Genomic DNA, 22,068 nt, shown 5'->3' with positions numbered 1-22,068 from the left:
GTAGTGGGGGGGGGCCCAAAACTGGACGCAATACTCCAGATGTGGCCTCACCAGTGCCTAATAGCGGGGAATAATCACTTCCCTCGGTCTGCTGGCAATGCTCCTCCTAATGCAGCCCAATATGTGGTTAGCCTTCTTGGTAACAAGGGCACACTGCTCACTCGTATCCAGCTTCTCAGCCACTGTAATCCCCAGGTCCTTTTCTGCAGAACTGCTGCTTAGCCAGACAGTCCCCAGCCTGTGGTGGTTCATGGGATTCTTACATGCTAAGTGCTAGGTGCATTTTTCCTTGTTGAACCTCATCAAATTAATTTTGTCCCAATCCTCCAATTTGGCTAGGTTACTCTGTACCCTATCCCTAACTGTGACGTGTTCATTCACAGAGACCTCCTTCCTTGGACTGTTACCTGATGTTACAGAAATTACCTCTGAGCCTGTTTTCCCTGCCAGCTTGGGACTTCCAGAACCCTGCCTTGTTGAGCCAGACACGCTAGTCTGCTGCAACACAGACCCAGGGTCTGGGCCACACCCCCAAAGCTGCAGACTTTGAAAACAGCTCAGCAGGTTACCTGTCTCCAGCACCCACGTCCCAATAGGAGCCAAACCCCAAACAAATCCATTGTACTTGTTATAAAGCTTATACAGGGTAAATTCATCAATTGTTCACCCTCAATATCACTAATAGAGAGATATGCACAGCTGTTTGCTCCCCCAGGTATTCATCACTTACTCTGGGTTTATTAATAAACAAAAGTGATTTTATTAAATATAAAAGTAGGATTCAAGTGGTTTGAAGTAACAACAGACAGAACAAAAGAAGTCACCAAGCAAAAATAAAGCAAAAACACACAAGTCTAAGCCTAAAAGCATTAAGAAACGGATAACAGGTAATAGCTCACCCGCAGAGACATTCCAATAAACTTCTTTCACAGACTCCTTCCTAGTCTGGGCCCAATCCTTTCCCTGGTACAGTCCTAGTTAGTTCCAGCAGACATCTCAGGTGGTAAGAAGGGGTTTTCTCATGGCCGGCAGCCTCTTTTGTCCTATTCCACCCCCTTTTATAGCTTCTGCACAAGATAGGAATCCATAGGTACACACGCGCCATTCACATAGGGCCAGGGCAGAAGCCGCAGGCTTAGAGAACACTGTCCCTTGATTCCCTGCTCACCCTCAGCAGCGAGATATCACCCATAATGATCACCTCCTGTGGAAAGTGTGGAGACAGGAATGAATATCAGGCCCACCCTACAGTGCTGGCTCTCCCCAAGTGCCCAAGAGCCAAGTGTCCAGTGTACAGCAGGGTCCCGAAACAGTGATTTACCCTGTCCCTGCTGCTACTCACCATTTTGGGAGTCTTGTGGCTTATGTGTGCTTGCCTAGGGTCAACCAGATACTGACAGTTGTGTGAGTACCAGCTGTGTTTTAAAGCACTGAAAGAGTGCTGTCTATGTAGCAAACAATACTGCTTCTGTAAAATGTTGTATTTAAACTTCACACAGATGACCTTGGGAGACCAGCCTCCCTCTTTGTTATCGGCGGCAGAGCGGTTGCGAAGAATTCGAAAACGGTGAAGAAGTAAGGAGGACTTTATGCGTGAGGTTATCATCCACTCCGCTGCTGAGAAAAAGGAATTGAAGGAGTGGTGGGACAGTGAGAAGACGGAATGAAAGGAGAACGCAGCACACCAGAAAGAAGCCACGGAGGGGCTCTTAACAGTCATGGAGCGTCAAGCGGACATGCTCCAGAGGTACTAGCTCTTCAAACCGAGCAGCTCCACGCCCACCTTCCCCTGCAGCCACTGTCGGAAAACTCTTTCCCAATGCACCACACACACACACACACACACACACACACATCGCCAACACACTCTTATCAACCTCCTGGATCCACTCTCTACCCGCAGCATTCCACTCCTCCCTCCTCAAAGTCCAGCAGTGTGGACTCCCAATACCCACTACACTCAACACTTGCCCAGGTTTGGGTATGATCCCTGGACATACACAAATCTGTAGCCGTGCTGAGACCCCCCTCCTCCTCTTGAGACCTTCCATACCCTCCATTCTCCCCCATCCTGCTCCCGACTGATGATTTTTTTCATTGGACTCTCTCTTCCGGTTGTTGTCTTTCAGTAAAAGAATTGTGTTTGTTTGAAAGCAATCTTTATTCTATTAAGTGAAAGCAAAAAGAGCACTGCAAAGTAACATAGATACAGCTATGTTAAGTTCCCTTCTTGCATCATGTGCACCAATCACCTCCTAGCATTACAAGCACTGCAATCTCGAGTATAGGTTTCAGCTTCAAATTGCTGCCTCAAAGCATCCCTGATCCTTATGGTCCCGTGCTGTGCCCTTCTAATAGCCCTGGTCTCTGGCTGTTCAAAGCTAGCCTCCAGGTGCTGAGCCTTTGCGGTTCAGCCCTGAGTGAAGCATTCACCCGTCCCTTCAAAAATATTATGTAGCGCACAGCACACGGCTATAAGCATAGGAATATGATCATCGGCCACGTCCAGCTTCCCATACACGGATTGCTGGGTCTGTTTGGAGGTTGGATCAGAAAACACTGCTGACCCTATACGGAGCCTGAATCAGACCCGGTACTAGGATCATAGCCCCCATAGGGTTGGGAGGGACCGCAAGGGTCACCTAGTTCTAGTCTGGGCCCTGCCAAGATGCAGGATTGACTCTGGCTGCCAAACTTTTGGGTCAGCATCAAAATCAGAACATTAAAAATTAGATTTAACACAAGCCCAGGCAGTCCAAATTCTGTGCGGTGCATTTATTACCACACCTGCTTGCACGCTACAGAGAGCTGCTAGTGAAATGTCAGTTACACGACAAATGAAAGTACTGTGCCATGGATCTGTGTGGCTCCCGGAAACAGCAGGATCTGGTTCCCCCTCTCTGGCTCTTACTAAGATGTAAGATGGCTCTTCATGCGGCCCCTACCACAAGCGCCGCCAATGGGAGCTGTAGGGACGGTGCTGGACAGGGCACATGCTGCTGCTTCCAGAGATGCTTGAGGTAAGCGCCACCCGGAGACTGCACCCCAACCTCCTCCAGTGCACCAACTCCCTGCCCCAGCCCTCATCCCCCTCCTGCACCCTGAACGCTTCATTTCTGGCACCACCCCAGAGCCCGCAGCCCCAGCCGTATCCTTCCCCCCCACACACACCCCAACCCCCAATTTTCTGAGCATTAATGGCCCGCCATACAATTTCCGTACCGACATGTGATCCTCGGGCCAAAAAGTTTGCCCATCTCTGATCTAAACGAATATCTGACTATGTAGCTGTCGTGACAACGTTGAACTGGATCTGGGCTGTACATCCAGCAGCAGTGTTCAGATTTTTTGATTCAATCGCAGGCTTTAGGGTGCTGTAAAAGGTTTCACCATATAGTTCACCTCCTTGTTTGATGACCTTGAGAGGCCTATCCCAGGCAGCTTGCAACTTATTCTTCTTCACGGGGATGAGAAGCATCACCTGGTCCCCAGTGGCACAGGAGGGGCCCCCGCTTTTCTGCTTCCCTTAGGCCCTGACTTGGTTTCTCCTGTCCAAACCCATAAGCTCAGTGAGATTTTCCCGGAAAATCAGTACGTATTCCACCACAGATTCTCCATGGGGAGAGGGCTTCCCTTCCCCGTCGTCCCTCATCAAGTCCAAGGGTCCCCTCACTCTTCTCTCATAAAGCAACTCGAATGGGGAAAACCCTGTGGATTCCTGGGGAACTTCCCTGTATGCGAACAGCACGTAGGGTAAATACTTGTCCCACTCCTGCGGGTGCTGGGCCATAAATGTTTTCAGCATCATCTTTAGAGTCCCATTGAACCTCTCCATCAGCCCATAGGACTGAGGGTGACATGCAGTGGCCCAGGTGTGCCTGATCCCCACACTTCTCCCACAAGCACTGGAGCAGGGCTGACATGAAGTTGGACTGCTGGTCTTTAAGGACCTTCTTGGGGAACCCCACTCTGCTGAAAATGGTCAGCAGTACATCTGCCACGGTGCCTTCCTCGATAGAGGACTAGGCCACTGCATCGGGGTACCACCACCAGAATGTATTTCTTCCCAGCGCGGATTGCCTTGCTGAGGGGCCCCACTATTTCCATGATGAGAAGGCTGTATGATGGGCAAATGTCTCAGAGATGCTTTGCACTTAACCCAGGCCTTCCCCACCCTCTGGCAGGAGTCACAGGACCTGCAATACTGTTGGACAGCGTCCAAGACCCGAGCCAGTAAAAGTTCTGCAGCAGCCGCTGCCTGGCGTGCTGGCTGCCCTGATGCCTCAAAAGGGGAACATCATGGGCCAGACTGGGGAATCACAAACTGACTCCCGGCTTTACAAGGTTCAGTCTGCCCCCAAACCAGCCCATTCCCTTCTCTCACAGGAAGCTCTCCCAGCTGTTCTCCCCAGGGGTCCGGCACCACTGTGGCCAGCAAAGGCCCTCAGCTTCTTTAAGGAGGGATCCGCCTACAGCTCAATCTGGAATTCCGCTGCTGGGTTTGGGGCCACAGCCCTGGCTGGCTATGCATTGGTTTCCCCATCTTGGGACAGAGGCTCAGGCCCAGCCCTTTTGAACCCTACCCTTGGTGCTTTGATCCCCACATTGGGAGGGTTCGCACTGCTGGCTCAGGACAGGGTGTCCCTCACTGGCTCTGACTCTGGGGAAGGATCAGGGTGCTCTGAGTGCCACCCGGCCAGTCCCCCAAGTCAATACCCATTAGTTCCTCCAGGAGTAGCTTATCATGCCCCCCAAACTCTTTGGGGGCCCTCCTTAGGCACCCCCCCCCCGTTCAGATGCATCCTTGCTACAGGAATCTTGTCGAGGGGCCTGAACACACCTCTCAGGGTCAGCTATGCATCAGGCACTCGCTGGTCTGGGTCTACCGCCTCTGGCCTGGCCAGTGTCACCTCTCTGCCTGTGTCCCAGAACCCCTGGACGCTCCTTCCGCCCACCTCAATGGGGATGAGCTCGCGATTTTTCCATGAGGCATGTTTCATTCTCACCCGGGGGATTGAGTACAGGTGCTCTGGAACTGGAGCCCCCCCTTCCCCTGATCCTCTGCGCTGGCGTTCTCCTCTCCCTGACTCTGCCATGTTGACTGCGGCCCCCTGGACTGGTGGTGCCCCCTCTCGGTGGGCTTCCGCCCAGTTGACATTCTGAGGATTCTGCTTGGCCTGCAGTTCCTTCATCTTCAGGCATTGCGCCACTTTGTGTCTTTTTCGGCCACAGTAATTACATTTCAGGTCCCTCAAGTCCCACGAGTGGGGGGGTTGGCCCGCTCTGGCTCATGGGCACCCCTGAGTTGGGCTTCTTGGAGTCGCAACTTTGAGAGGTCTCTGGGTGACCCACCCTTCTGACTCCCCGATATCGGTCTCCTTCGCGCCCCCCCCCCCCATCTGCTGTCCACAAACTCATCTGCTAGTGCCCAGTGCTTTGGGTCCACTAACCACATCTTAAGGTCTGGAGAAGAGATGTCATACAGCTGCTTCAATCCCTCGGAGGTAGTGGCCCCTGTACCCTTCCCCCACTTGCGGAGATATTCCCACAGCAGGTTGGTGACCTCCTTGTAAGTGACACTTGGGGTCTTGCGTACACCCCAGAATCGTACACCTTGGGGATCAGTTCAAACTTCAGTAGCAAAGCCTGTTTGAACAGGTCATAGTTCCCCATCTCAATACCATCCATTTAGCTCAATCCCTCCTTGGCCTTGGAACCGAGCAGGGGGCGGTTACACAGCGGAGCCTGTCTGCAGGGTCAATCTGGATCAGATCACAAGCCTTGAAGGATGTGAAGGACGTGAAGTAGGCATTAATATCCCCCCTCCTTAAACTGGGGTGACAATTTGGTGTCTAGATTCTCTGCAGAACTGGCATCTTGGGTCCTTCTTCATTTACTCCCCTGGCAGGCCCTCTGTCCACCAGTCTCTGCTCCTCCAGTTCCAACTCCTTCGCTTTCAGCTCCTTCACTTTCAGCTCCAGCTCCAGACTCCACAGTTTCTGATTGGGGCGCCCCCGCACCGCGCTCCCCCCCCCCCGCTGACTGGGGAATTGACTCCCGGCTGCTACTTGTCACCATGCAAGGCACTAAATTTAGCCGCATGGAGTGGAAATCCATCAACTTGAACAAAAAAAATTGCACAGATACAGACAGACATCATCTTTCTCCCCAAGTGCAAACAGATGGACATCATACCAAACGGACTGAAGGTAAAAAATCCGTTGCAATCGACTTACTACACTGACTACGGTGAGAGACTGTGCCACACACTCTCAAAGAAACTGAGGAACCTATCTGATCAGCATCCTGTACAGCAAACAGAAGATCAAGAATGAGCTCTCAAAACTAGAAACTCTCATACAAAACCAACCTTGCACACAAAATTCCACGTGGCTGGACTTTACAAAAACGAGACAAGCCATTTACAACGCACAATTCACTTCTCTACAGAGGAAAAAGGACAGTAAACTATCTAAACTCCTACATGCTACAACAGTGGTTCCCTCAACTCACTTAACAATATCATTAATCGATCCAACCACACACTTAGCTCGGCAGAAGAGTCGGTCCTATCTCTTTCTGCCCCACCACTCCCAAGAACATGATACAGTTCTGCGGTGATCAGGAAGCCTACTTTCATGGTCTCAGACTAAGGAATATTTTCAACGCACCACTGAACAGTGCACTGACCGACAGGAACCCTCCTACGGGGTGGATTCCGCCTGATGGTGGATATGACAGACTGGACTTCTACATAGTATGCTTCCGCAGACGTGCACAGGCTGAAATTGTGAGCCACCCCTGTACTAGAGCCTGTGCTGCAGGGAGCGGGGCAGGACTTAGCAGTGCCTTATCTGAAAGTGTTGTCTTTGATGTCCTGTCCCTGGAAATGGTCAGGGGCTCTGTCCTTCCCCCACCCTCCCAGGAAAGCCCCAGTGTCCTGTTAGTTTTTGTTTTGTAGCAGAATAATAAAGGGACACTTCAGACAGCAGTGGGTCCATGCACTCCAACCGTGGTTTCTGCCTGTCGGTGTGTCCGTCTGCTCCCCCCACGGCTATCTGTTTCTTTGACTCTGGGAGCCAGTCTTACCCTGCTCTGCTGTGAGACCCCACCCCCCACCCCACCCGTGGGCTGTTCACACACAGCCTCTGGCATGTAAGCTGCTCCAAGCTAGTTGCAATTGAATGATACTAGCCAATATCTCCGGTCCCAGACATAACCCTGGGAACTTCCGTCTTGCAGTGTCCAGTTATGGCCGCTGGACACTGCAAGCTTATATGAGTTCATCAAGTTAACAAAGAAATTGATATGTACCAGGCTTGTTATGCCAAGGGGAGTCTCTGCTACAAATGCACTGCTTCAGGTAGAATAAACAAATGTATTAACTATAAAGCTAGATCTAAAGTGATTTTAAGTCGAGGCATAACAAGTCAGAGTGGTTACGAAAATAAAATAAAATATAAGCACAGTCTAAACTCTCAACCCTTTAGATTGGGCAGCAACTAGATTAAGCAGTTTTTCTCACCCTACTGGATATTGCAGTCCTTAATATACAGATTTGTTCCTTAAACCTGGGCCAAGCTCCTGTGTTGGAGTCTTGTGTTCTTCTCAGTGTCCTGCCTGGTTGCTTGCAGAAGAGGTGGGGCAGGAGAAGGGCCCAGTATGTGTCCATTCTCCCTGTTTTACACTCTCAGTCCATGTGCTTGTAGAACAAATGGAATGTCTCTCCAAGCAAGGTTGAGCAATTCCCCTGGTGGGGCCTCATGCAGGTGACTCATTGCATTGTAGCTCCCTTGCTTCTCACCCCTCCCTCCCATGTTTGCACTGCGAAATGAAAGTTGGCGCCTGTGCGATGCTGGTAAACCCAGACTTTGACAAGCCCTTTATGGTGTTCACCGATGCCTCGTACACAGCGCTGGGTGCACGTGCTAATGCAGGTTGATGGAACGCGGGAGAGACACTCCATCGTGTACCTGTACAGGAAGCTGCTGCCCTCGGAGCAGACTTATCCAGCAATAGAAAGGGAATGTCTGGCCATGGTGTGGTCCCTTACAAATCTGCAGCCGTATCTGTTTGGGCGCCGCTTCACCGTGTACACGAACCATTCACCCCTGAGGTGGCTACACTAGATGAAACGGGCCAATGCCAAGCTCCTGAGGTGGGGTCTCCAGCTTCAGGATTATGACATGGAGGTGGTCCACGTTAAGGGGAGTGCCAAGATTGTAGCCGATGCTTTGTCCCAGAAATGCGGGACAGAACTTACGCAGGCCACTGGCCAAAGTGCCCCACCCAGTTCCGGTCTCTGAGGAGGAAGAGCTGTGACAAAGTGGGGTTTTATTCATCTTGTTTTGTTGCGTATGAGTTGGGCGTGTGATTTTTACTGAGGACCTCAGGGCAGGTGAGGCTACCCAGCCGTTTGCACCTATGTGACCCGGTGACACATTTTCCCTGGGAAGCAAGACAAAGAGACGGAGAAGGGGCAACAGGGGGGTGTTGGAAGCTGGCAGTCTGCATTAGGAGACTGGAAGAGGGCTAGTGCAGCGCGTCTGGCCCAGGACTTGAAAGATAGACTTGGCTGAAAGTCGCTGATTTCTGTGCTAACAAGTTCTGTCCTACGCTGTGTTACTGTCCACTAATAAACCTTCTGTTTTATTGGCTGACTGAGAGTCATGCCTGACTGCGGAGTTGAGGTGCAGGACCCTCTGGCTTCCCCAGGAACCCCACCCGGGCAGACTCACTGTGGGAAGTGCACGGTGTGGATGGGGATGCTGAATGCTCCAAGGTCAGACCCAGGAAAGGTGAAGATGTTTAAGCTTCTTGCCTGGAGACAGTATGCTCTGAGAGAGGAGGCATGCTCCCCCAGAGTCTTGGCTGGCGTCAGACGGAGTAGTTCCAGAGCATCGCCCCGGTGATTCCATGACACACCGGCAGACGTGACTCTCAGCCAAGCTGGTAAAAACAGAAGGTTTATTAGTCGACAGGAACGCAGCGCAGGACAGAACTTCTTAGCACTTCTTAGCTTCTCCCCCTGAGCCCCAAGCCAGCCGAGACTCGCTTCGAACTGCCTGGCCCCTGCCCTACCTGTTGCTCCTCCTCTGGCCTTTCTCTCGCTTCCCAGGCCAAGAGTATCCTCGTCGCATCCCCCTCCTGGGTCTCAACTTACAAAGGGGTGTCCATAACTTCCATACAGAAAGCTGGAGCATCTCCAAAATTTGCACACGTTTATTCCCACCACCTAGACATTGGTGCAATACACAGGGAAAGTTAGGGACACACAGCATTCATGTCAAACAGTAAGCCTCATATACAACATAACAAGGGGAAATCCCATCACATGTCTCCCCTCTTCCCCTCTTCGAGACCTAACTGAGCGGGGTCACTTTAGCCAGTGACCTGGGGAAGTTCAGGTCTCCCTCTCCGGCACAAAGCATCAGCCAAAACACTTTCACTCCCTTTAACCACTATGGACCACCTCCATATCGTAATCCTTTAATGACAGACTCCACTTCAGGAGCTTGGCATTGGCCCCTCTCATCTGATGCAGCCATGGCAGGGCGAGTAGTCTGTGCACACAGTGAAGCGCTGCCCAAATAGATCCGGCTGCAGCCTTGTAAGAGCCCACTCCATGGCCAGGCATTCCTTCTCTATGGCTGCATAGCCCTGCTCCCAGGGCAGCAGCTTCCTGCTCAGGTACATGATGTGGTGTTTCGCCCCCTTTGCATGGGCCTGCCTCGGCACCGTGCCCAGTCCTGTGTCTGGGACATCGGTGAACACCATAAAGGACTTGTCAAAGTCTGGGTTTCCCAGCACCGGGCCCTTGACCAGATCCTCCTTCAGTGTGCAGAGAGCCCTCTGGCACTGCTCCGATCAGACCAGCTTGTCTGGCTTACCCTTCTTGGGAGCTGACACAGAGCTAAAGTGGGGCACAAGCCTCTGGTAGTGCCCCGCCATCCCAATAAAGCCCTGGGTCTGTTTCATAGTCTGGAGAGCAGGCCAATCGCTGGTCGCCCCGACATTGGCTGGCTCTGGCTTTAGGCAGCCGCTCTCTACCTTGTGGCTCAGGTACGACACCTCTGCCATCCCCACCTTGCACTTCCTAGCTTTTACAGTCGGCCCTGAATCCTGGAGGTAACTCAGCCCCCTAATCACCTGGGACACATGGTCCTCCCAGGTCTGACTAATGGCACAAATATTATCAATGTACGCTAGGGTAAAATTCTCCATCCCCATCAGTAATTGATCCGTCTGGCACCGGTAGGTGACCGACCCTTCCTTAAGGCTGAAAGGTAGGACTTGTACAGCCCCAAAGAGGTAACAAAAGCAGGTTTCAACCTGGCATCTGGATCGAAAGGCACCTGCCAGTAGCCTTTGGTGACATCCTTGGTCATGGGTACTGAGTCCCCCCCACTTGTCTAGGCTCTCATCAGGAGTAGGTATGTGCAGGCGCCAGACATGGTGATGGCATTGAGAGTCGGATCGACCCATCTTTCCTGTGGACCGGCACAAGTGACAGGCCCCCGGGGCTGGTGGATGGCTGGATCACGCCCTAAAGTCAGTATGTCTCCGACCTCTCCCACCAGGTCCTTGGCTGTTTTCCCAGTGACCCAGAATTGGGAGCATCTTACAGGAGGGTGGACTCCTGTCTCCACCTGGTGAACAGCTAGGTTAGCGAGGCCAGGCTGGTTCCAAAGCAGCTGTTGTTACAAATCATAGACGATTAGGGTTGGAAGAGAACTCAGGAGGTGATCTAGTCCAACCCCCGATCAAAGAAGGACCAACACAACCTAAATCATCCCAGCCCGGGCTTCGTCAAGCGGGGCCTTAAAAATGTCTAAGGATGGAGATTTCACCACCTTCCTCGGTAAACCATTCCAGTGGTTCACAACCCTCCTAGTGAAATAGTGTTTCCTAATATGGAACCTAGACGTCCCCCACTGCAACTTGAGACCATTACTCCTTGTTCTGTCATCTGCCACCACTAAGAACAGCTATGATCCATCCTCTTTTGAAGGCTGCTATCAACTCCCCTCTCACTCCTCTCTTCTGCAGACTAAACAAGTCCGGTTCCCTCAGCCTCTCCTCATAAGTCATGTGCCCCAGCCCCCTAATCATTTTCGCTGCCCTCCGCTGGACTCTCTCCAATTTGTCCACATCCTTTCTGTAGTGGGGGGGGGCCCAAAACTGGACGCAATACTCCAGATGTGGCCTCACCAGTGCCTAACAGCGGGGAATAATCACTTCCCTCGGTCTGCTGGCAATGCTCCTCCTAATGCAGCCCAATATGTGGTTAGCCTTCTTGGTAACAAGGGCACACTGCTCACTCGTATCCAGCTTCTCAGCCACTGTAATCCCCAGGTCCTTTTCTGCAGAACTGCTGCTTAGCCAGACAGTCCCCAGCCTGTGGTGGTTCATGGGATTCTTACGTGCTAAGTGCTAGGTGCATTTTTCCTTGTTGAACCTCATCAAATTAATTTTGTCCCAATCCTCCAATTTGGCTAGGTTACTCTGTACCCTATCCCTAACTGTGACGTGTTCATTCACAGAGACCTCCTTCCTTGGACTGTTACCTGATGTTACAGAAATTACCTCTGAGCCTGTTTTCCCTGCCAGCTTGGGACTTCCAGAACCCTGCCTTGTTGAGCCAGACACGCTAGTCTGCTGCAACACAGACCCAGGGTCTGGGCCACACCCCCAAAGCTGCAGACTTTGAAAACAGCTCAGCAGGTTACCTGTCTCCAGCACCCACGTCCCAATAGGAGCCAAACCCCAAACAAATCCATTGTACTTGTTATAAAGCTTATACAGGGTAAATTCATCAATTGTTCACCCTCAATATCACTAATAGAGAGATATGCACAGCTGTTTGCTCCCCCAGGTATTCATCACTTACTCTGGGTTTATTAATAAACAAAAGTGATTTTATTAAATATAAAAGTAGGATTCAAGTGGTTTGAAGTAACAACAGACAGAACAAAAGAAGTCACCAAGCAAAAATAAAGCAAAAACACACAAGTCTAAGCCTAAAAGCATTAAGAAACGGATAACAGGTAATAGCTCACCCGCAGAGACATTCCAATAAACTTCTTTCACAGACTCCTTCCTAGTCTGGGCCCAATCCTTTCCCTGGTACAGTCCTAGTTAGTTCCAGCAGACATCTCAGGTGGTAAGAAGGGGTTTTCTCATGGCCGGCAGCCTCTTTTGTCCTATTCCACCCCCTTTTATAGCTTCTGCACAAGATAGGAATCCATAGGTACACACGCGCCATTCACATAGGGCCAGGGCAGAAGCCGCAGGCTTAGAGAACACTGTCCCTTGATTCCCTGCTCACCCTCAGCAGCGAGATATCACCCATAATGATCACCTCCTGTGGAAAGTGTGGAGACAGGAATGAATATCAGGCCCACCCTACAGTGCTGGCTCTCCCCAAGTGCCCAAGAGCCAAGTGTCCAGTGTACAGCAGGGTCCCGAAACAGTGATTTACCCTGTCCCTGCTGCTACTCACCATTTTGGGAGTCTTGTGGCTTATGTGTGCTTGCCTAGGGTCAACCAGATACTGACAGTTGTGTGAGTACCAGCTGTGTTTTAAAGCACTGAAAGAGTGCTGTCTATGTAGCAAACAATACTGCTTCTGTAAAATGTTGTATTTAAACTTCACACAGATGACCTTGGGAGACCAGCCTCCCTCTTTGTTATCGGCGGCAGAGCGGTTGCGAAGAATTCGAAAACGGTGAAGAAGTAAGGAGGACTTTATGCGTGAGGTTATCATCCACTCCGCTGCTGAGAAAAAGGAATTGAAGGAGTGGTGGGACAGTGAGAAGACGGAATGAAAGGAGAACGCAGCACACCAGAAAGAAGCCACGGAGGGGCTCTTAACAGTCATGGAGCGTCAAGCGGACATGCTCCAGAGGTACTAGCTCTTCAAACCGAGCAGCTCCACGCCCACCTTCCCCTGCAGCCACTGTCGGAAAACTCTTTCCCAATGCACCACACACACACACACACACACACACACACATCGCCAACACACTCTTATCAACCTCCTGGATCCACTCTCTACCCGCAGCATTCCACTCCTCCCTCCTCAAAGTCCAGCAGTGTGGACTCCCAATACCCACTACACTCAACACTTGCCCAGGTTTGGGTATGATCCCTGGACATACACAAATCTGTAGCCGTGCTGAGACCCCCCTCCTCCTCTTGAGACCTTCCATACCCTCCATTCTCCCCCATCCTGCTCCCGACTGATGATTTTTTTCATTGGACTCTCTCTTCCGGTTGTTGTCTTTCAGTAAAAGAATTGTGTTTGTTTGAAAGCAATCTTTATTCTATTAAGTGAAAGCAAAAAGAGCACTGCAAAGTAACATAGATACAGCTATGTTAAGTTCCCTTCTTGCATCATGTGCACCAATCACCTCCTAGCATTACAAGCACTGCAATCTCGAGTATAGGTTTCAGCTTCAAATTGCTGCCTCAAAGCATCCCTGATCCTTATGGTCCCGTGCTGTGCCCTTCTAATAGCCCTGGTCTCTGGCTGTTCAAAGCTAGCCTCCAGGTGCTGAGCCTTTGCGGTTCAGCCCTGAGTGAAGCATTCACCCGTCCCTTCAAAAATATTATGTAGCGCACAGCACACGGCTATAAGCATAGGAATATGATCATCGGCCACGTCCAGCTTCCCATACACGGATTGCTGGGTCTGTTTGGAGGTTGGATCAGAAAACACTGCTGACCCTATACGGAGCCTGAATCAGACCCGGTACTAGGATCATAGCCCCCATAGGGTTGGGAGGGACCGCAAGGGTCACCTAGTTCTAGTCTGGGCCCTGCCAAGATGCAGGATTGACTCTGGCTGCCAAACTTTTGGGTCAGCATCAAAATCAGAACATTAAAAATTAGATTTAACACAAGCCCAGGCAGTCCAAATTCTGTGCGGTGCATTTATTACCACACCTGCTTGCACGCTACAGAGAGCTGCTAGTGAAATGTCAGTTACACGACAAATGAAAGTACTGTGCCATGGATCTGTGTGGCTCCCGGAAACAGCAGGATCTGGTTCCCCCTCTCTGGCTCTTACTAAGATGTAAGATGGCTCTTCATGCGGCCCCTACCACAAGCGCCGCCAATGGGAGCTGTAGGGACGGTGCTGGACAGGGCACATGCTGCTGCTTCCAGAGATGCTTGAGGTAAGCGCCACCCGGAGACTGCACCCCAACCTCCTCCAGTGCACCAACTCCCTGCCCCAGCCCTCATCCCCCTCCTGCACCCTGAACGCTTCATTTCTGGCACCACCCCAGAGCCCGCAGCCCCAGCCGTATCCTTCCCCCCCACACACACCCCAACCCCCAATTTTCTGAGCATTAATGGCCCGCCATACAATTTCCGTACCGACATGTGATCCTCGGGCCAAAAAGTTTGCCCATCTCTGATCTAAACGAATATCTGACTATGTAGCTGTCGTGACAACGTTGAACTGGATCTGGGCTGTACATCCAGCAGCAGTGTTCAGATTTTTTGATTCAATCGCAGGCTTTAGGGTGCTGTAAAAGGTTTCACCATATAGTTCACCTCCTTGTTTGATGACCTTGAGAGGCCTATCCCAGGCAGCTTGCAACTTATTCTTCTTCACGGGGATGAGAAGCATCACCTGGTCCCCAGTGGCACAGGAGGGGCCCCCGCTTTTCTGCTTCCCTTAGGCCCTGACTTGGTTTCTCCTGTCCAAACCCATAAGCTCAGTGAGATTTTCCCGGAAAATCAGTACGTATTCCACCACAGATTCTCCATGGGGAGAGGGCTTCCCTTCCCCGTCGTCCCTCATCAAGTCCAAGGGTCCCCTCACTCTTCTCTCATAAAGCAACTCGAATGGGGAAAACCCTGTGGATTCCTGGGGAACTTCCCTGTATGCGAACAGCACGTAGGGTAAATACTTGTCCCACTCCTGCGGGTGCTGGGCCATAAATGTTTTCAGCATCATCTTTAGAGTCCCATTGAACCTCTCCATCAGCCCATAGGACTGAGGGTGACATGCAGTGGCCCAGGTGTGCCTGATCCCCACACTTCTCCCACAAGCACTGGAGCAGGGCTGACATGAAGTTGGACTGCTGGTCTTTAAGGACCTTCTTGGGGAACCCCACTCTGCTGAAAATGGTCAGCAGTACATCTGCCACGGTGCCTTCCTCGATAGAGGACTAGGCCACTGCATCGGGGTACCACCACCAGAATGTATTTCTTCCCAGCGCGGATTGCCTTGCTGAGGGGCCCCACTATTTCCATGATGAGAAGGCTGTATGATGGGCAAATGTCTCAGAGATGCTTTGCACTTAACCCAGGCCTTCCCCACCCTCTGGCAGGAGTCACAGGACCTGCAATACTGTTGGACAGCGTCCAAGACCCGAGCCAGTAAAAGTTCTGCAGCAGCCGCTGCCTGGCGTGCTGGCTGCCCTGATGCCTCAAAAGGGGAACATCATGGGCCAGACTGGGGAATCACAAACTGACTCCCGGCTTTACAAGGTTCAGTCTGCCCCCAAACCAGCCCATTCCCTTCTCTCACAGGAAGCTCTCCCAGCTGTTCTCCCCAGGGGTCCGGCACCACTGTGGCCAGCAAAGGCCCTCAGCTTCTTTAAGGAGGGATCCGCCTACAGCTCAATCTGGAATTCCGCTGCTGGGTTTGGGGCCACAGCCCTGGCTGGCTATGCATTGGTTTCCCCATCTTGGGACAGAGGCTCAGGCCCAGCCCTTTTGAACCCTACCCTTGGTGCTTTGATCCCCACATTGGGAGGGTTCGCACTGCTGGCTCAGGACAGGGTGTCCCTCACTGGCTCTGACTCTGGGGAAGGATCAGGGTGCTCTGAGTGCCACCCGGCCAGTCCCCCAAGTCAATACCCATTAGTTCCTCCAGGAGTAGCTTATCATGCCCCCCAAACTCTTTGGGGGCCCTCCTTAGGCACCCCCCCCCCGTTCAGATGCATCCTTGCTACAGGAATCTTGTCGAGGGGCCTGAACACACCTCTCAGGGTCAGCTATGCATCAGGCACTCGCTGGTCTGGGTCTACCGCCTCTGGCCTGGCCAGTGTCACCTCTCTGCCTGTGTCCCAGAACCCCTGGACGCTCCTTCCGCCCACCTCAATGGGGATGAGCTCGCGATTTTTCCATGAGGCATGTTTCATTCTCACCCGGGGGATTGAGTACAGGTGCTCTGGAACTGGAGCCCCCCCTTCCCCTGATCCTCTGCGCTGGCGTTCTCCTCTCCCTGACTCTGCCATGTTGACTGCGGCCCCCTGGACTGGTGGTGCCCCCTCTCGGTGGGCTTCCGCCCAGTTGACATTCTGAGGATTCTGCTTGGCCTGCAGTTCCTTCATCTTCAGGCATTGCGCCACTTTGTGTCTTTTTCGGCCACAGTAATTACATTTCAGGTCCCTCAAGTCCCACGAGTGGGGGGGTTGGCCCGCTCTGGCTCATGGGCACCCCTGAGTTGGGCTTCTTGGAGTCGCAACTTTGAGAGGTCTCTGGGTGACCCACCCTTCTGACTCCCCGATATCGGTCTCCTTCGCGCCCCCCCCCCATCTGCTGTCCACAAACTCATCTGCTAGTGCCCAGTGCTTTGGGTCCACTAACCACATCTTAAGGTCTGGAGAAGAGATGTCATACAGCTGCTTCAATCCCTCGGAGGTAGTGGCCCCTGTACCCTTCCCCCACTTGCGGAGATATTCCCACAGCAGGTTGGTGACCTCCTTGTAAGTGACACTTGGGGTCTTGCGTACACCCCAGAATCGTACACCTTGGGGATCAGTTCAAACTTCAGTAGCAAAGCCTGTTTGAACAGGTCATAGTTCCCCATCTCAATACCATCCATTTAGCTCAATCCCTCCTTGGCCTTGGAACCGAGCAGGGGGCGGTTACACAGCGGAGCCTGTCTGCAGGGTCAATCTGGATCAGATCACAAGCCTTGAAGGATGTGAAGGACGTGAAGTAGGCATTAATATCCCCCCTCCTTAAACTGGGGTGACAATTTGGTGTCTAGATTCTCTGCAGAACTGGCATCTTGGGTCCTTCTTCATTTACTCCCCTGGCAGGCCCTCTGTCCACCAGTCTCTGCTCCTCCAGTTCCAACTCCTTCGCTTTCAGCTCCTTCACTTTCAGCTCCAGCTCCAGACTCCACAGTTTCTGATTGGGGCGCCCCCGCACCGCGCTCCCCCCCCCCCGCTGACTGGGGAATTGACTCCCGGCTGCTACTTGTCACCATGCAAGGCACTAAATTTAGCCGCATGGAGTGGAAATCCATCAACTTGAACAAAAAAAATTGCACAGATACAGACAGACATCATCTTTCTCCCCAAGTGCAAACAGATGGACATCATACCAAACGGACTGAAGGTAAAAAATCCGTTGCAATCGACTTACTACACTGACTACGGTGAGAGACTGTGCCACACACTCTCAAAGAAACTGAGGAACCTATCTGATCAGCATCCTGTACAGCAAACAGAAGATCAAGAATGAGCTCTCAAAACTAGAAACTCTCATACAAAACCAACCTTGCACACAAAATTCCACGTGGCTGGACTTTACAAAAACGAGACAAGCCATTTACAACGCACAATTCACTTCTCTACAGAGGAAAAAGGACAGTAAACTATCTAAACTCCTACATGCTACAACAGTGGTTCCCTCAACTCACTTAACAATATCATTAATCGATCCAACCACACACTTAGCTCGGCAGAAGAGTCGGTCCTATCTCTTTCTGCCCCACCACTCCCAAGAACATGATACAGTTCTGCGGTGATCAGGAAGCCTACTTTCATGGTCTCAGACTAAGGAATATTTTCAACGCACCACTGAACAGTGCACTGACCGACAGGAACCCTCCTACGGGGTGGATTCCGCCTGATGGTGGATATGACAGACTGGACTTCTACATAGTATGCTTCCGCAGACGTGCACAGGCTGAAATTGTGAGCCACCCCTGTACTAGAGCCTGTGCTGCAGGGAGCGGGGCAGGACTTAGCAGTGCCTTATCTGAAAGTGTTGTCTTTGATGTCCTGTCCCTGGAAATGGTCAGGGGCTCTGTCCTTCCCCCACCCTCCCAGGAAAGCCCCAGTGTCCTGTTAGTTTTTGTTTTGTAGCAGAATAATAAAGGGACACTTCAGACAGCAGTGGGTCCATGCACTCCAACCGTGGTTTCTGCCTGTCGGTGTGTCCGTCTGCTCCCCCCACGGCTATCTGTTTCTTTGACTCTGGGAGCCAGTCTTACCCTGCTCTGCTGTGAGACCCCACCCCCCACCCCACCCGTGGGCTGTTCACACACAGCCTCTGGCATGTAAGCTGCTCCAAGCTAGTTGCAATTGAATGATACTAGCCAATATCTCCGGTCCCAGACATAACCCTGGGAACTTCCGTCTTGCAGTGTCCAGTTATGGCCGCTGGACACTGCAAGCTTATATGAGTTCATCAAGTTAACAAAGAAATTGATATGTACCAGGCTTGTTATGCCAAGGGGAGTCTCTGCTACAAATGCACTGCTTCAGGTAGAATAAACAAATGTATTAACTATAAAGCTAGATCTAAAGTGATTTTAAGTCGAGGCATAACAAGTCAGAGTGGTTACGAAAATAAAATAAAATATAAGCACAGTCTAAACTCTCAACCCTTTAGATTGGGCAGCAACTAGATTAAGCAGTTTTTCTCACCCTACTGGATATTGCAGTCCTTAATATACAGATTTGTTCCTTAAACCTGGGCCAAGCTCCTGTGTTGGAGTCTTGTGTTCTTCTCAGTGTCCTGCCTGGTTGCTTGCAGAAGAGGTGGGGCAGGAGAAGGGCCCAGTATGTGTCCATTCTCCCTGTTTTACACTCTCAGTCCATGTGCTTGTAGAACAAATGGAATGTCTCTCCAAGCAAGGTTGAGCAATTCCCCTGGTGGGGCCTCATGCAGGTGACTCATTGCATTGTAGCTCCCTTGCTTCTCACCCCTCCCTCCCATGTTTGCACTGCGAAATGAAAGTTGGCGCCTGTGCGATGCTGGTAAACCCAGACTTTGACAAGCCCTTTATGGTGTTCACCGATGCCTCGTACACAGCGCTGGGTGCACGTGCTAATGCAGGTTGATGGAACGCGGGAGAGACACTCCATCGTGTACCTGTACAGGAAGCTGCTGCCCTCGGAGCAGACTTATCCAGCAATAGAAAGGGAATGTCTGGCCATGGTGTGGTCCCTTACAAATCTGCAGCCGTATCTGTTTGGGCGCCGCTTCACCGTGTACACGAACCATTCACCCCTGAGGTGGCTACACTAGATGAAACGGGCCAATGCCAAGCTCCTGAGGTGGGGTCTCCAGCTTCAGGATTATGACATGGAGGTGGTCCACGTTAAGGGGAGTGCCAAGATTGTAGCCGATGCTTTGTCCCAGAAATGCGGGACAGAACTTACGCAGGCCACTGGCCAAAGTGCCCCACCCAGTTCCGGTCTCTGAGGAGGAAGAGCTGTGACAAAGTGGGGTTTTATTCATCTTGTTTTGTTGCGTATGAGTTGGGCGTGTGATTTTTACTGAGGACCTCAGGGCAGGTGAGGCTACCCAGCCGTTTGCACCTATGTGACCCGGTGACACATTTTCCCTGGGAAGCAAGACAAAGAGACGGAGAAGGGGCAACAGGGGGGTGTTGGAAGCTGGCAGTCTGCATTAGGAGACTGGAAGAGGGCTAGTGCAGCGCGTCTGGCCCAGGACTTGAAAGATAGACTTGGCTGAAAGTCGCTGATTTCTGTGCTAACAAGTTCTGTCCTACGCTGTGTTACTGTCCACTAATAAACCTTCTGTTTTATTGGCTGACTGAGAGTCATGCCTGACTGCGGAGTTGAGGTGCAGGACCCTCTGGCTTCCCCAGGAACCCCACCCGGGCAGACTCACTGTGGGAAGTGCACGGTGTGGATGGGGATGCTGAATGCTCCAAGGTCAGACCCAGGAAAGGTGAAGATGTTTAAGCTTCTTGCCTGGAGACAGTATGCTCTGAGAGAGGAGGCATGCTCCCCCAGAGTCTTGGCTGGCGTCAGACGGAGTAGTTCCAGAGCATCGCCCCGGTGATTCCATGACACACCGGCAGACGTGACTCTCAGCCAAGCTGGTAAAAACAGAAGGTTTATTAGTCGACAGGAACGCAGCGCAGGACAGAACTTCTTAGCACTTCTTAGCTTCTCCCCCTGAGCCCCAAGCCAGCCGAGACTCGCTTCGAACTGCCTGGCCCCTGCCCTACCTGTTGCTCCTCCTCTGGCCTTTCTCTCGCTTCCCAGGCCAAGAGTATCCTCGTCGCATCCCCCTCCTGGGTCTCAACTTACAAAGGGGTGTCCATAACTTCCATACAGAAAGCTGGAGCATCTCCAAAATTTGCACACGTTTATTCCCACCACCTAGACATTGGTGCAATACACAGGGAAAGTTAGGGACACACAGCATTCATGTCAAACAGTAAGCCTCATATACAACATAACAAGGGGAAATCCCATCACATGTCTCCCCTCTTCCCCTCTTCGAGACCTAACTGAGCGGGGTCACTTTAGCCAGTGACCTGGGGAAGTTCAGGTCTCCCTCTCCGGCACAAAGCATCAGCCAAAACACTTTCACTCCCTTTAACCACTATGGACCACCTCCATATCGTAATCCTTTAATGACAGACTCCACTTCAGGAGCTTGGCATTGGCCCCTCTCATCTGATGCAGCCATGGCAGGGCGAGTAGTCTGTGCACACAGTGAAGCGCTGCCCAAATAGATCCGGCTGCAGCCTTGTAAGAGCCCACTCCATGGCCAGGCATTCCTTCTCTATGGCTGCATAGCCCTGCTCCCAGGGCAGCAGCTTCCTGCTCAGGTACATGATGTGGTGTTTCGCCCCCTTTGCATGGGCCTGCCTCGGCACCGTGCCCAGTCCTGTGTCTGGGACATCGGTGAACACCATAAAGGACTTGTCAAAGTCTGGGTTTCCCAGCACCGGGCCCTTGACCAGATCCTCCTTCAGTGTGCAGAGAGCCCTCTGGCACTGCTCCGATCAGACCAGCTTGTCTGGCTTACCCTTCTTGGGAGCTGACACAGAGCTAAAGTGGGGCACAAGCCTCTGGTAGTGCCCCGCCATCCCAATAAAGCCCTGGGTCTGTTTCATAGTCTGGAGAGCAGGCCAATCGCTGGTCGCCCCGACATTGGCTGGCTCTGGCTTTAGGCAGCCGCTCTCTACCTTGTGGCTCAGGTACGACACCTCTGCCATCCCCACCTTGCACTTCCTAGCTTTTACAGTCGGCCCTGAATCCTGGAGGTAACTCAGCCCCCTAATCACCTGGGACACATGGTCCTCCCAGGTCTGACTAATGGCACAAATATTATCAATGTACGCTAGGGTAAAATTCTCCATCCCCATCAGTAATTGATCCGTCTGGCACCGGTAGGTGACCGACCCTTCCTTAAGGCTGAAAGGTAGGACTTGTACAGCCCCAAAGAGGTAACAAAAGCAGGTTTCAACCTGGCATCTGGATCGAAAGGCACCTGCCAGTAGCCTTTGGTGACATCCTTGGTCATGGGTACTGAGTCCCCCCCACTTGTCTAGGCTCTCATCAGGAGTAGGTATGTGCAGGCGCCAGACATGGTGATGGCATTGAGAGTCGGATCGACCCATCTTTCCTGTGGACCGGCACAAGTGACAGGCCCCCGGGGCTGGTGGATGGCTGGATCACGCCCTAAAGTCAGTATGTCTCCGACCTCTCCCACCAGGTCCTTGGCTGTTTTCCCAGTGACCCAGAATTGGGAGCATCTTACAGGAGGGTGGACTCCTGTCTCCACCTGGTGAACAGCTAGGTTAGCGAGGCCAGGCTGGTTCCAAAGCAGCTGTTGTTACAAATCATAGACGATTAGGGTTGGAAGAGAACTCAGGAGGTGATCTAGTCCAACCCCCGATCAAAGAAGGACCAACACAACCTAAATCATCCCAGCCCGGGCTTCGTCAAGCGGGGCCTTAAAAATGTCTAAGGATGGAGATTTCACCACCTTCCTCGGTAAACCATTCCAGTGGTTCACAACCCTCCTAGTGAAATAGTGTTTCCT

Source organism: Lepidochelys kempii, chromosome 7, assembly GCF_965140265.1.
Source record: "Lepidochelys kempii isolate rLepKem1 chromosome 7, rLepKem1.hap2, whole genome shotgun sequence".
Lineage (NCBI taxonomy): Eukaryota > Metazoa > Chordata > Testudines > Cheloniidae > Lepidochelys > Lepidochelys kempii.
The sequence above is the reverse complement of the archived record's forward strand: the minus strand, read 5'-3'. Positions refer to the sequence as shown.